This window comes from Dendrobates tinctorius, unplaced genomic scaffold (genome assembly GCF_039654945.1).
Source record: "Dendrobates tinctorius isolate UK_male_01 unplaced genomic scaffold, ASM3965494v1 ptg000151l, whole genome shotgun sequence".
NCBI classification, from domain to species: domain Eukaryota; kingdom Metazoa; phylum Chordata; class Amphibia; order Anura; family Dendrobatidae; genus Dendrobates; species Dendrobates tinctorius.
This window is the reverse complement of record NW_027361818.1, coordinates 10,217,244-10,232,604: the sequence shown is the minus strand read 5'-3', so window position 1 is coordinate 10,232,604 and position 15,361 is coordinate 10,217,244.

Sequence of the window (15,361 nt, the reverse complement as noted above, 5' to 3'; positions counted from 1 at the left end):
CCATTACAAACCAGCAAACAGATATTTAAAGCTGCTGGTGCCTCTGGAGTCCCTCGAGCCTCAAGGTGTAGGATCCTTCAAAGGCTTGCTGTGGTGCATAAATCTATTATTCGGACACCCCTAAACAGTGTTCACAAGCAGAAATGGTTGCAGTGGGCCCAGACATACATGAAGACTAATTTTCAAGCAGTCTTGTTTACTGATGAGTGTCAAGCAACCCTGGATGGTCCAGATGGATGGAGTAGTGGATGTTTGGTGGATGGCCACTATGCCCCAACAAGGCTGCAACGTCAGTAAGTAGGTGGAGGAGTCATGTTTTGGGCCAGAATCATGGAGAAACAGCTGGTAGGGCTCTTTATGGTTCCTGAAGGAGTGAAAATGACCTCTGGAAAGTATATCGAGTTTCTAACTGACAACTGTCTTCCATGGTATAAAAAGCAGAACCGTGCCTTCAGGAACAAAATCATCTTCATGCATGACAATGCACCATCTCATGCTGCAAAGAATACCTCTGAGTCATTGACTGCTATAGGCATAAAAGGAGATAAACTCATGGTGTGGCCACCATCTTCCCCTGACCTCAACCCTGTAGAGAACCTTTGGAGTATCATCAAGCAAAAGATCTATGAGGGTGGGAGGCAGTTCACATCAAAACAGCAGCTCTGGGGGCTATTCTGACTTCATGCAAAGAAATACAAGCAAAAACTCTCCAAAAACTCACAATTTCAATGTATGCAAGAATTGTGAAGGTGATGTCACAGAAGGGTTCCTATGATAGCATGTAACTTGGCCTGTTAGGATGTTTTGCTCAGTGAATGTGACCTCCTAATGCTGCAAATTCCACAAATGAGCATTTTCAGTTCTTTAAAACACATCAAATGTTTAGAAATTCTACTGTGCCTAATAATTTAGAACAATGCAATTTGAGTTTTTATTCATTTTGGAGATTATACTGTTATCATTGGGAGGTTTCCTCAATAAAATTTGATGTATACTCTAACCGGTGATGACTTTTATTAGACTGACTGTGATTTGTACTGACTATTTAGGAAAATCAGAGAAAAATATTATTTGCTTAATAATTTGGAACACAGTGTAGATCACGTGAAGTCATTATTTCCCTCTACTCCTCTTTGGTCAGACCTCATCTGGAATATTGTGTCCAGTTTTGGGCACCACATTTTAAAAAAGACATCAACAAACTGGAGCAAGTTCAGAAAAGAGCGACCAGAATGGTGACCGGTCGGCAAACCCTGTCTTATGAGGAAAGGTTGCAGGATTTGGGATTGTTTAGTTTGCAAAAGAGAAGACTGAGAGGAGACTTAATAGCTGTCTACAAATATCTAAAGGGCTGTCACATTGTAGAAGGATCAACTTTATTCTCATTTGCACAAGGAAAGACTAGAAGCAATGGGATGAAGCTGAATGGGAGGAGACACAGATTAGATATTAGAAAAAACTTTTTGACAGTTAGAGTGATCAATGAGTGGAACAGGCTGCCACGAGAACTGGTGAGTTCTCCTTCAATGGAAGTCTTCAAACAGAGGTTGGACAGACATCTGACTGGGATGATTTAGCGATTCCTGCTTTGAGCAGGGGGTTGGACCAGATGGCCCAGGAGGTCCCTTCCAACTCTACGATTCTATGATTCTATGATACAGACATCAGAAATCTGCCCCTCTATATAAAACACAAGCATCAGAAATCTGCCCCTCTATATAATACACAGGCATCAGAAATCTGCCCCTCTATATAATACACAAGCATCAGAAATCTGCCCCTCTATATAATACACAGGCATCAGAAATCTGTCCCTCTATATAATACACAAGCATCAGAAATCTGCCCCTCTATATAATACACAGGCATCAGAAATCTGTCCCTCTATATAATACACAAGCATCAGAAATCTGCCCCTCTATATAATACACAGGCATCAGAAATTTGCTCCTCTATATAATATACAGGTATCAGAAATCTGCCCCTCTATATAATACACAGGCATCAGAAATCTGCTCCTCTATATAATACACAGACATCAGAAATCTGTCCCTCTATATAATACACAGGCATCACAAATCTGCCCCCTCTATATAATACACAGGCATCAGAAATCTGCCCCTCTATATAATACACAGGCATCAGAAATCTGCCCCTCTATATAATACACAAGCATCAGAAATCTGCCCCTCTATATAATACACAAGCATCAGAAATCTGCCCCCTCTATATAATACACAGGCATAAGAAAACTGCCCCTCTATATAATACACAGGCATCAGAAATCTTCTCGTCTATATAATACACACACATCAGATCACTGCCCCCTCCTAATACACCCATCAGATCACTGCCCCTCCTAATGAACACACATCAGATCACTGCCCCTCCTAATACACACATCAGATCACTGCCCCCTCCTAATACACACACATCAGATCACTGCCCCTCCTAATACACACATCAGATCACTGCCCCTCCTAATACACACACATCAGATCACTGCCCCTCCTAATACACACATCAGATCACTGCCCCTCCTAATACACACACATCAGATCACTGCCCCTCCTAATACACACACATCAGATCACTGCCTCTCCTAATACACACACATCAGATCACTGCCCCTCCTAATACACACACATCAGATCACTGCCCCTCCTAATACACACATCAGATCACTGCCCCTCCTAATACACACACATCAGATCACTGCCCCTCCTAATACACACACATCAGATCACTGCCTCTCCTAATACACACACATCAGATCACTGCCCCTCCTAATACACACACATCAGATCACTGCCCCTCCTAATACACACATCACATCACTGCCCCTCCTAATACACACACATCAGATCGCTGCCCCTCCTAATACACACACATCAGATCACTGCCCCTCCTAATACACACACATCGGATCACTGCCCCCTCCTAATACACACACATCAGATCACTGCCTCTCCTAATACACACACATCAGATCATTGCCCCTCCTAATACACACACATCGGATCACTGCCCCCTCCTAATACACACACATCAGATCACTGCCCCTCTTAATACACACACATCAGATCACTGCCTCTCCTAATACACACACATCGGATCACTGCCCCCTCCTAATACACACACATCAGATCACTGCCACTCCTAATACACACACATCAGATCATTGCCCCTCCTAATACACACACATCAGATCACTGCCCCTGCTAATACACACACATCAGATCACTGCCCCTCCTAATACACACACATCAGATCACTGCCTCTCCTAATACACACACATCGGATCACTGCCCCCTCCTAATACACACACATCAGATCACTGCCACTCCTAATACACACACATCAGATCATTGCCCCTCCTAATACACACACATCAGATCACTGCCCCTGCTAATACACACACATCAGATCACTGCCCCTCCTAATACACACACATCAGATCACTGCCTCTCCTAATACACACACATCAGATCACTGCCTCTCCTAATACACACACATCAGATCATTGCCCCTCCTAATACACACACATCGGATCACTGCCCCCTCCTAATACACACACATCAGATCACTGCCCCTCTTAATACACACACATCAGATCACTGCCTCTCCTAATACACACACATCGGATCACTGCCCCCTCCTAATACACACACATCAGATCACTGCCTCTCCTAATACACACACATCAGATCATTGCCCCTCCTAATACACACACATCAGATCACTGCCCCCTCCTAATACACACACATCAGATCACTGCCCCTCCTAATACACACACATCAGATCACTGCCCCTCCTAATACACACACATCAGATCACTGCCCCTCCTAATACACACACATCAGATCATTGCCCCTCCTAATACACACACATCAGATCACTGCCCCCTCCTAATACACACACATCAGATCACTGCCTCTCCTAATACACACACATCGGATTACTGCCCCTCCTAATACACACACATCAGATCACTGCCCCTACTAATACACACAAATCGGATCACTGCCTCTCCTAATACACACACATCAGATCACTGCCCCCTCCTAATACACACACATCAGATCACTGCCCCCTCCTAATACACACAGATCAGATCACTGCCCCTCCTAATACACACACATCAGATCACTGCTCCTCCTAATACACACACATCAGATCACTGCCCCTCCTAATAAATACACATCAGATCACTGCCCCTCCTAATACACACACATCAGATCACTGCCCCCACCTAATACACACACATCAGATCACTGCCCCTTCTAATACACACACATCAGATCACTGCCCCTCCTAATACACACACATCAGATCACTGCCCCCTCCTAATACACACACACCAGATCACTGCCTCTCCTAATACACACACATCAGATCACTGCCCCCTCCTAATACACACACATCAGATCACTGCCCCCTCCTAATACACACAGATCAGATCACTGCCCCTCCTAATACACACACATCAGATCACTGCCCCTCCTAATACACACACATCAGATCACTGCCTCTCCTAATACACACACATCAGATCACTGCCCCCTCCTAATACACACACATCAGATCACTGCCCCCTCCTAATACACACAGATCAGATCACTGCCCCTCCTAATACACACACATCAGATCACTGCTCCTCCTAATACACACACATCAGATTACTACCCCTCCTAATAAATACACATCAGATCACTGCCCCTCCTAATACACACACATCAGATCACTGCCCCCACCTAATACACACACATCAGATCACTGCCCCTTCTAATACACACACATCAGATCACTGCCCCTTCTAATACACACACATCAGATCACTGCCCCCTCCTAATACACACACATCAGATCACTGCCTCTCCTAATACACACACATCGGATCACTGCCCCCTCCTAACACACACACATCAGATCACTGCCACTCCTAATACACACACATCAGATCATTGCCCCTCCTAATACACACACATCAGATCACTGCCCCTGCTAATACACACACATCAGATCACTGCCCCTCCTAATACACACACATCAGATCACTGCCTCTCCTAATACACACACATCGGATCACTGCCCCCTCCTAATACACACACATCAGATCACTGCCACTCCTAATACACACACATCAGATCATTGCCCCTCCTAATACACACACATCAGATCACTGCCCCTGCTAATACACACACATCAGATCACTGCCCCTCCTAATACACACACATCAGATCACTGCCTCTCCTAATACACACACATCAGATCACTGCCTCTCCTAATACACACACATCAGATCATTGCCCCTCCTAATACACACACATCGGATCACTGCCCCCTCCTAATACACACACATCAGATCACTGCCCCTCTTAATACACACACATCAGATCACTGCCTCTCCTAATACACACACATCGGATCACTGCCCCCTCCTAATACACACACATCAGATCACTGCCTCTCCTAATACACACACATCAGATCATTGCCCCTCCTAATACACACACATCAGATCACTGCCCCCTCCTAATACACACACATCAGATCACTGCCCCTCCTAATACACACACATCAGATCACTGCCCCTCCTAATACACACACATCAGATCACCGCCCCTCCTAATACACACACATCAGATCATTGCCCCTCCTAATACACACACATCAGATCACTGCCCCCTCCTAATACACACACATCAGATCACTGCCTCTCCTAATACACACACATCGGATCACTGCCCCTCCTAATACACACACATCAGATCACTGCCCCTACTAATACACACAAATCGGATCACTGCCTCTCCTAATACACACACATCAGATCACTGCCCCCTCCTAATACACACACATCAGATCACTGCCCCCTCCTAATACACACAGATCAGATCACTGCCCCTCCTAATACACACACATCAGATCACTGCTCCTCCTAATACACACACATCAGATCACTGCCCCTCCTAATAAATACACATCAGATCACTGCCCCTCCTAATACACACACATCAGATCACTGCCCCCACCTAATACACACACATCAGATCACTGCCCCTTCTAATACACACACATCAGATCACTGCCCCTCCTAATACACACACATCAGATCACTGCCCCCTCCTAATACACACACACCAGATCACTGCCTCTCCTAATACACACACATCAGATCACTGCCCCCTCCTAATACACACACATCAGATCACTGCCCCCTCCTAATACACACAGATCAGATCACTGCCCCTCCTAATACACACACATCAGATCACTGCCCCTCCTAATACACACACATCAGATCACTGCCCCTCCTAATACACACACATCAGATCACTGCCTCTCCTAATACACACACATCAGATCACTGCCCCCTCCTAATACACACACATCAGATCACTGCCCCCTCCTAATACACACAGATCAGATCACTGCCTCTCCTAATACACACACATCAGATCACTGCCTCTCCTAATACACACACATCAGATCATTGCCCCTCCTAATACACACACATCGGATCACTGCCCCCTCCTAATACACACACATCAGATCACTGCCCCTCTTAATACACACACATCAGATCACTGCCTCTCCTAATACACACACATCGGATCACTGCCCCCTCCTAATACACACACATCAGATCACTGCCTCTCCTAATACACACACATCAGATCATTGCCCCTCCTAATACACACACATCAGATCACTGCCCCCTCCTAATACACACACATCAGATCACTGCCCCTCCTAATACACACACATCAGATCACTGCCCCTCCTAATACACACACATCAGATCACTGCCCCTCCTAATACACACACATCAGATCATTGCCCCTCCTAATACACACACATCAGATCACTGCCCCCTCCTAATACACACACATCAGATCACTGCCTCTCCTAATACACACACATCGGATCACTGCCCCTCCTAATACACACACATCAGATCACTGCCCCTACTAATACACACAAATCGGATCACTGCCTCTCCTAATACACACACATCAGATCACTGCCCCCTCCTAATACACACACATCAGATCACTGCCCCCTCCTAATACACACAGATCAGATCACTGCCCCTCCTAATACACACACATCAGATCACTGCTCCTCCTAATACACACACATCAGATCACTGCCCCTCCTAATAAATACACATCAGATCACTGCCCCTCCTAATACACACACATCAGATCACTGCCCCCACCTAATACACACACATCAGATCACTGCCCCTTCTAATACACACACATCAGATCACTGCCCCTCCTAATACACACACATCAGATCACTGCCCCCTCCTAATACACACACACCAGATCACTGCCTCTCCTAATACACACACATCAGATCACTGCCCCCTCCTAATACACACACATCAGATCACTGCCCCCTCCTAATACACACAGATCAGATCACTGCCCCTCCTAATACACACACATCAGATCACTGCGCCTCCTAATACACACACATCAGATCACTGCCTCTCCTAATACACACACATCAGATCACTGCCCCCTCCTAATACACACACATCAGATCACTGCCCCCTCCTAATACACACAGATCAGATCACTGCCCCTCCTAATACACACACATCAGATCACTGCTCCTCCTAATACACACACATCAGATCACTGCCCCTCCTAATAAATACACATCAGATCACTGCCCCTCCTAATACACACACATCAGATCACTGCCCCCACCTAATACACACACATCAGATCACTGCCCCTTCTAATACACACACATCAGATCACTACCCCTTCTAATACACACACATCAGATCACTGCCCCTTCCTAATACACACACACCAGATCACTGCCCCTCCTAATACACACACATCAGATCACTGCCCCTCCTAATACACACACATTAGATCACTGCCCCTCCTAATACACACGCATCACATCACTGCCCCCTCCTAATACACATGCATCAGATCACTGCCCCTCCTAATACACACACATCAGATCACTGCCTCTCCTAATACACACGCATCACATCACTGCCCCCTCCTAATACACACGCATCAGATCACTACCCCTCCTAATACACACACATCAGATCACTGCCCCTCCTAATACACACACATCAGATCACTGCCCCTCCTAATACACACATCAGATCATTGCCCCCTCCTAATACACACACTTCAGATCACTGCCCCCTCCTAATACACACGCATCAGATCACTGCCCCTCCTAATACACACACATCAGATCACTGTTCTTCATAATACACACACATCCGATCACTGCCCCTCCTAATACACACGCATCAGATCACTGTTCTTCATAATACACACGCATCCGATCACTGCCTCTCCTAATACACACGCATCACATCACTGCCCCCTCCTAATACACACGCATCAGATCACTACCCCTCCTAATACACACACATCAGATCACTGCCCCTCCTAATACACACACATCAGATCACTGCCCCTCCTAATACACACGCATCACATCACTGCCCCCTCCTAATACACACGCATCAGATCACTACCCCTCCTAATACACACACATCAGATCACTGTTCTTCATAATACACACACATCAGATCACTGCCCCTCCTAATACACACGCATCAGATCACTGTTCTTCATAATACACACGCATCCGATCACTGCCTCTCCTAATACACACACATCAGATCACTGCACCTCCTAATACACACACATCAGATCACTGCCCCCTCCTAATACACACACATCAGATCACTGCCCCTCCTAATACACACGCATCAGATCACTGCCCCCTCCTAATACACACACATCAGATCACTGCCCCTCCTAATACACACACATCAGATCACTGCCCCCTCCTAATACACACACATCAGATCACTGCCCCTCCTAATACACACGCATCAGATCACTGCCCCCTCCTAATACACACACATCAGATCACTGTTCTTCATAATACACACGCATCCGATCACTGCCTCTCCTAATACACACACATCAGATCACTGCCCCTCCTAATACACACACATCAGATCACTGTTCTTCATAATACACACGCATCCGATCACTGCCTCTCCTAATACACACACATCAGAACACTGCCCCTCCTAATACAGACGCATCAGATCACTGTTCTTCATAATACACACGCATCCGATCACTGCCCCCTCCTAATACACACACATCAGATCACTGCCCCTCCTAATACACACACATCAGATCACTGCCCCCTCCTAATACACACGCATCAGATCACTGCCCCCTCCTAATACACACACATCAGATCACTGCCCCCTCCTAATACACACACATCAGATCACTGCTCCCTCCTAATACATACACATCAGATCACTGCCCCCTCCTAATACACACGCATCAGTTTTAGTGTTCAGTCAAAATCCGCTAAAATGGCGGATAGCAGATCCGTTCCTGAACTGACCACAACGTTTGTCACCGGATCGTTATTGTAACGGATCCATGAAAGGAAGAATTTTAAAGGAACCGCTGCCTGGGGAAGGAGAGAGAGATTTTCCAGCCGCCAGAACAGAGCTTAGGGTTAAATTTCCGGCTGAGTGAAGTCTTTCAGCCATGTGCAGTGAGAAGTGCGGATCCTGACGCCCGAAAAAACGTTACATGATCCGTTTGGGCATGTCGGAGGATGTGAAAATTTTGGCGGCTCCGCAAAAAAACAGATCCAACGGATGGCCATCCGTCAAGATCCGCCGGTAATCCAACTCAATGGGAAAAAATGGTGGATCCGTTTTTTTTGCAAAACGGCGGATTTTGACTGATGGACAAAAACTGATGTGTGAAACAGGCCTAATACACACACAAATCAGACCACTGCTCCCTCCTAATACACACACACATCAGACCACTGCCCCCTCCTAATACACACACATCAGATCACTGCCCCTCCTAATACACACACGTCAGATCACTGCCCCTCCTAATACACACATTAGATCACTGCTCCCTACTACTACACACACATTAGATCACTGCTCCCTACTACTACACACACATCAGACCCCTCCTAATACACACACATCAGATCACTGTCCCCTCCTAATGCACACACATCAGATGACTGCCCCCTCCTAATACACACACATCAGATCACTGCCCCTCCTTATACACACATCAGATCATTGCCCCTCCTAATACACACACATCAGATCACTGCCCCCTCCTAATACACGTCAGATCACTGCCCCTCCTAATACACACACGTCAGATCATTGCCCCCTCCTAATACACACAGATCAGATCACTGCCCCCTCCTAATACACACACATCAGATCACTGCCCCTCCTAATACACACACATCAGATCACTGCCCCCTCCTAATACACGTCAGATCACTGCCCCTCCTAATACACACACGTCAGATCATTGCCCCCTCCTAATACACACACATCAGATCACTGCCCCCTCCTAATACACACACATCAGATCACTGCCCCCTCCTAATACACATACATCAGATCACTGTCCCTCCTAATACACACACATCAGATCACTGCCCCCTCCTAATATACACACATCAGATCACTGCCCCCTCCTAATACACACACATCAGATCACTGCCCCCTCCTAATACACACACATCAGATCACTGCCCCCTCCTAATACACACGCATCAGATCACTGCCCCTCCTAATACACACACATCAGATCACTGCCCCTCCTAATACACACACATCAGATCACTGCCCCCTCCTAATACACACACATCGGATCACTGCCCCTCCTAATACACACACATATTAGATCACTGCCCCCTCCTAATACACACACATCAGATCACTGCCCCTCCTAATACACACACATCAGATCACTGCCCCCTCCTAATACACACATCGGATCACTGCCCCTCCTAATACACACACATATTAGATCACTGCCCCCTCCTAATACACACGCATCAGATCACTGCCCCTCCTAATACACACACATCAGATCACTGCCCCTCCTAATACACACATCAGATCACTGCCCCTCCTAATACACACACATCAGATCACTGCCCCCTCCTAATACACACACATCAGATCACTGCCCCTCCTAATACACACACATCAGATCACTGCCCCTCCTAATACACACACATATTAGATCACTGCCCCCTCCTAATACACACATCAGATCACTGCCCCCTCCTAATACACACACATCAGATCACTGCCCCCTCCTAATACACACACATATCAGATCACTGCTCCTCCTAATACACACACATATTAGATCACTGCTCCTCCTAATAAACACACATCAGATCACTGCCCCTCCTAATACACACACATCAGATCACTGCCCCCTCCTAATACACACAGATCAGATCACTGCCCCCTCCTAATACACACACATCAGATCACTGCCCCCTCCTAATACACACACATATCAGATCACTGCTCCTCCTAATACACACACATATTAGATCACTGCTCCTCCTAATACACACACATCAGATCACTGCCCCTCCTAATACACACACATCAGATCACTGCCCCCTCCTAATACACACAGATCAGATCACTGCCCCCTCCTAATACACACACATCAGATCACTGCCCCTCCTAATACACACACATCAGATCACTGCCCCCTCCTAATACACACACATCAGATCACTGCCCCTCCTAATACACACACATCAGATCACTGCCCCTCCTAATACACACACATATTAGATCACTGCCCCCTCCTAATACACACATCAGATCACTGCCCCCTCCTAATACACACACATCAGATCACTGCCCCCTCCTAATACACACACATATCAGATCACTGCTCCTCCTAATACACACACATATTAGATCACTGCTCCTCCTAATACACACACATCAGATCACTGCCCCTCCTAATACACACACATCAGATCACTGCCCCCTCCTAATACACACACATCAGATCACTGCCCCCTCCTAATACACACACATCAGATCACTGCCCCCTCCTAATACACACAGATCAGATCACTGCCCCCTCCTAATACACACACATCAGATCACTGCCCCCTCCTAATACACACGCATCAGTTTTAGTGTTCAGTCAAAATCCGCTAAAATGGCGGATAGCAGATCCGTTCCTGAACTGACCACAACGTTTGTCACCGGATCGTTATTGTAACGGATCCGTGAAAGGAAGAATTTTAAAGGAACCGCTGCCTGGGGAAGGAGAGAGAGTTTTTCCTGCCGCCAGAACAGATCTTAAGGGTTAAATTTCCGGCTGAGTGAAGTCTTTCAGCCATGCGCAGTGAGAAGTGCGGATCCTGCCGCCCGAAAAAACGTTACATGCTCCGTTTGGGCATGTCGGAGGATGTCAAAATTTTGGCGGCTCCGCAAAAAAACAGATCCAACGGATAGCCATCCGTCAAGATCCGCCGGTAATCCAACTCAATGGGAAAAAATGGTGGATCCGTTTTTTTTGCAAAACGGCGGATTTTGACTGATGGACAAAAACTGATGTGTGAAACAAATCAGATCACTGCTCCCTCCTAATACACACACACATCAGACCCCTCCTAATACAAACGCGTCAGATCACTGCCCCTCCTAATACACACATTAGATCACTGCTCCCTACTACTACACACACATTAGATCACTGCTCCCTACTACTACACACACATCAGATCACTGCCCCCTCCTAATACACACACATCAGATCACTGCCCCCTCCTAATACACACGCATCAGATCACTGCCCCTCCTAATACACACACATCAGATCACTGCCCCTCCTAATACACACACATCAGATCACTGCCCCTCCTAATACACACACATCAGATCACTGCCCCCTCCTAATACACACGCATCAGATCACTGCCCCTCCTAATACACACACATCAGATCACTGTCCCCTCCTAATGCACACACATCAGATCACTGCCCCCTCCTAATACACACACATCAGGTCACTGCCCCTCCTTATACACACATCAGATCACTGCCCCTCATAATACACACACATCAGATCACTGCCCCCTCCTAATACACGTCAGATCACTGCCCCTCCTAATACACGTCAGTTCACTGCCCCTCCTAATACACACACATCAGATCACTGCCCCCTCCTAATACACGTCAGATCACTGCCCCTCCTAATACACACACGTCAGATCATTGCCCCCTCCTAATTCACGTCAGATCACTGCCCCCTCCTAATACACACAGATCAGATCACTGCCCCCTCCTAATACACACACATCAGATCACTGCCCCCTCCTAATACACACACATCAGATCACTGCCCCCTCCTAATACACATACATCAGATCACTGTCCCTCCTAATACACACACATCAGATCACTGCCCCCTCCTAATATACACACATCAGATCACTGCCCCCTCCTAATACACACACATCAGGTCACTGCCCCTCCTTATACACACATCAGATCACTGCCCCTCATAATACACACACATCAGATCACTGCCCCCTCCTAATACACGTCAGATCACTGCCCCTCCTAATACACGTCAGATCACTGCCCCTCCTAATACACACACATCAGATCACTGCCCCCTCCTAATACACGTCAGATCACTGCCCCTCCTAATACACACACGTCAGATCATTGCCCCCTCCTAATACACGTCAGATCACTGCCCCCTCCTAATACACACAGATCAGATCACTGCCCCCTCCTAATACACACACATCAGATCACTGCCCCCTCCTAATACACACACATCAGATCACTGCCCCCTCCTAATACACATACATCAGATCACTGTCCCTCCTAATACACACACATCAGATCACTGCCCCCTCCTAATATACACACATCAGATCACTGCCCCCTCCTAATACACACACATCAGATCACTGCCCCCTCCTAATACACACACATCAGATCACTGCCCCCTCCTAATACACACGCATCAGATCACTGCCCCTCCTAATACACACACATCAGATCAATGCCCCTCCTAATACACACACATCAGATCACTGCCCCCTCCTAATACACACACATCAGATCACTGCCCCTCCTAATACACACACATATTAGATCACTGCCCCCTCCTAATACACACACATCAGATCACTGCCCCCTCCTAATACACACACATATTAGATCACTGCTCCTCCTAATACACACACATCAGATCACTGCCCCTCCTAATACACACACATATTAGATCACTGCTCCCTCCTAATATACACACATCAGATCACTGCCCCTCCTAATACACACACATCAGATCACTGCCCCTCCTAATACACACGCATCAGTTTTAGTGTTCAGTCAAAATCCGCTAAAATGGCGGATAGCAGATCCGTTCCTGAACTGACCACAACGTTTGTCACCGGATCGTTATTGTAACGGATCCGTGAAAGGAAGAATTTTAAAGGAACCGCTGCCTGGGGAAGGAGAGAGAGTTTTTCCAGCCGCCAGAACAGATCTTAAGGGTTAAATTTCCGGCTGAATGAAGTCTTTCAGCCATGTGCAGTGAGAAGTGCGGATCCTGCCGCCCGAAAAAACGTTACATGCTCCGTTTGGGCATGTCGGAGGATGTCAAAATTTTGGCGGCTCCGCAAAAAAACAGATCCAACGGATGGCCATCCATCAAGATCCGCCGGTAATCCAACTCAATGGGAAAAAATGGCGGATCCGTTTTTTTGCAAAACGGCGGATTTTGACTGATGGACAAAAACTAATGTGTGAAACAAATCAGATCACTGCTCCCTCCTAATACACACACATCAGACCCCTCCTAATAGAAACGCGTCAGATCACTGCCCCTCCTAATACACACACATCAGATCACTGCTCCTTCCTAATACACACATCAGATCACTGCTCCTTCCTAATACACACATTAGATCACTGCTCCCTACTACTACACACACATCAGACCCCTCATAATACACACACATCAGATCACTGTCCCCTCCTAATACACACACATCAGATCACTGTCCCCTCCTAATACACACATCAGATCACTGCCCCCTCCTAATACACACACATCAGATCACTGCTCCTCCTAATACACACATCAGACCACTGTCCCCTCCTAATACACACACATCAGATCACTGTCCCCTCCTAATACACACATCAGATCACTGTCCCCTCCTAATACACACACATCAGATCACTGTCCCCTCCTAATACACACATCAGACCACTGCCCCCTCCTAATACACACACATCAGATCACTGTCCCCTCCTAATACACACATCAGATCACTGCCCCCTCCTAATACACACACATCAGATCACTGCTCCTCCTAATACACACATCAGATCACTGTCCCCTCCTAATACACACACATCAGATCACTGTCCCCTCCTAATACACACATCAGATCACTGTCCCCTCCTAATACACACACATCAGATCAC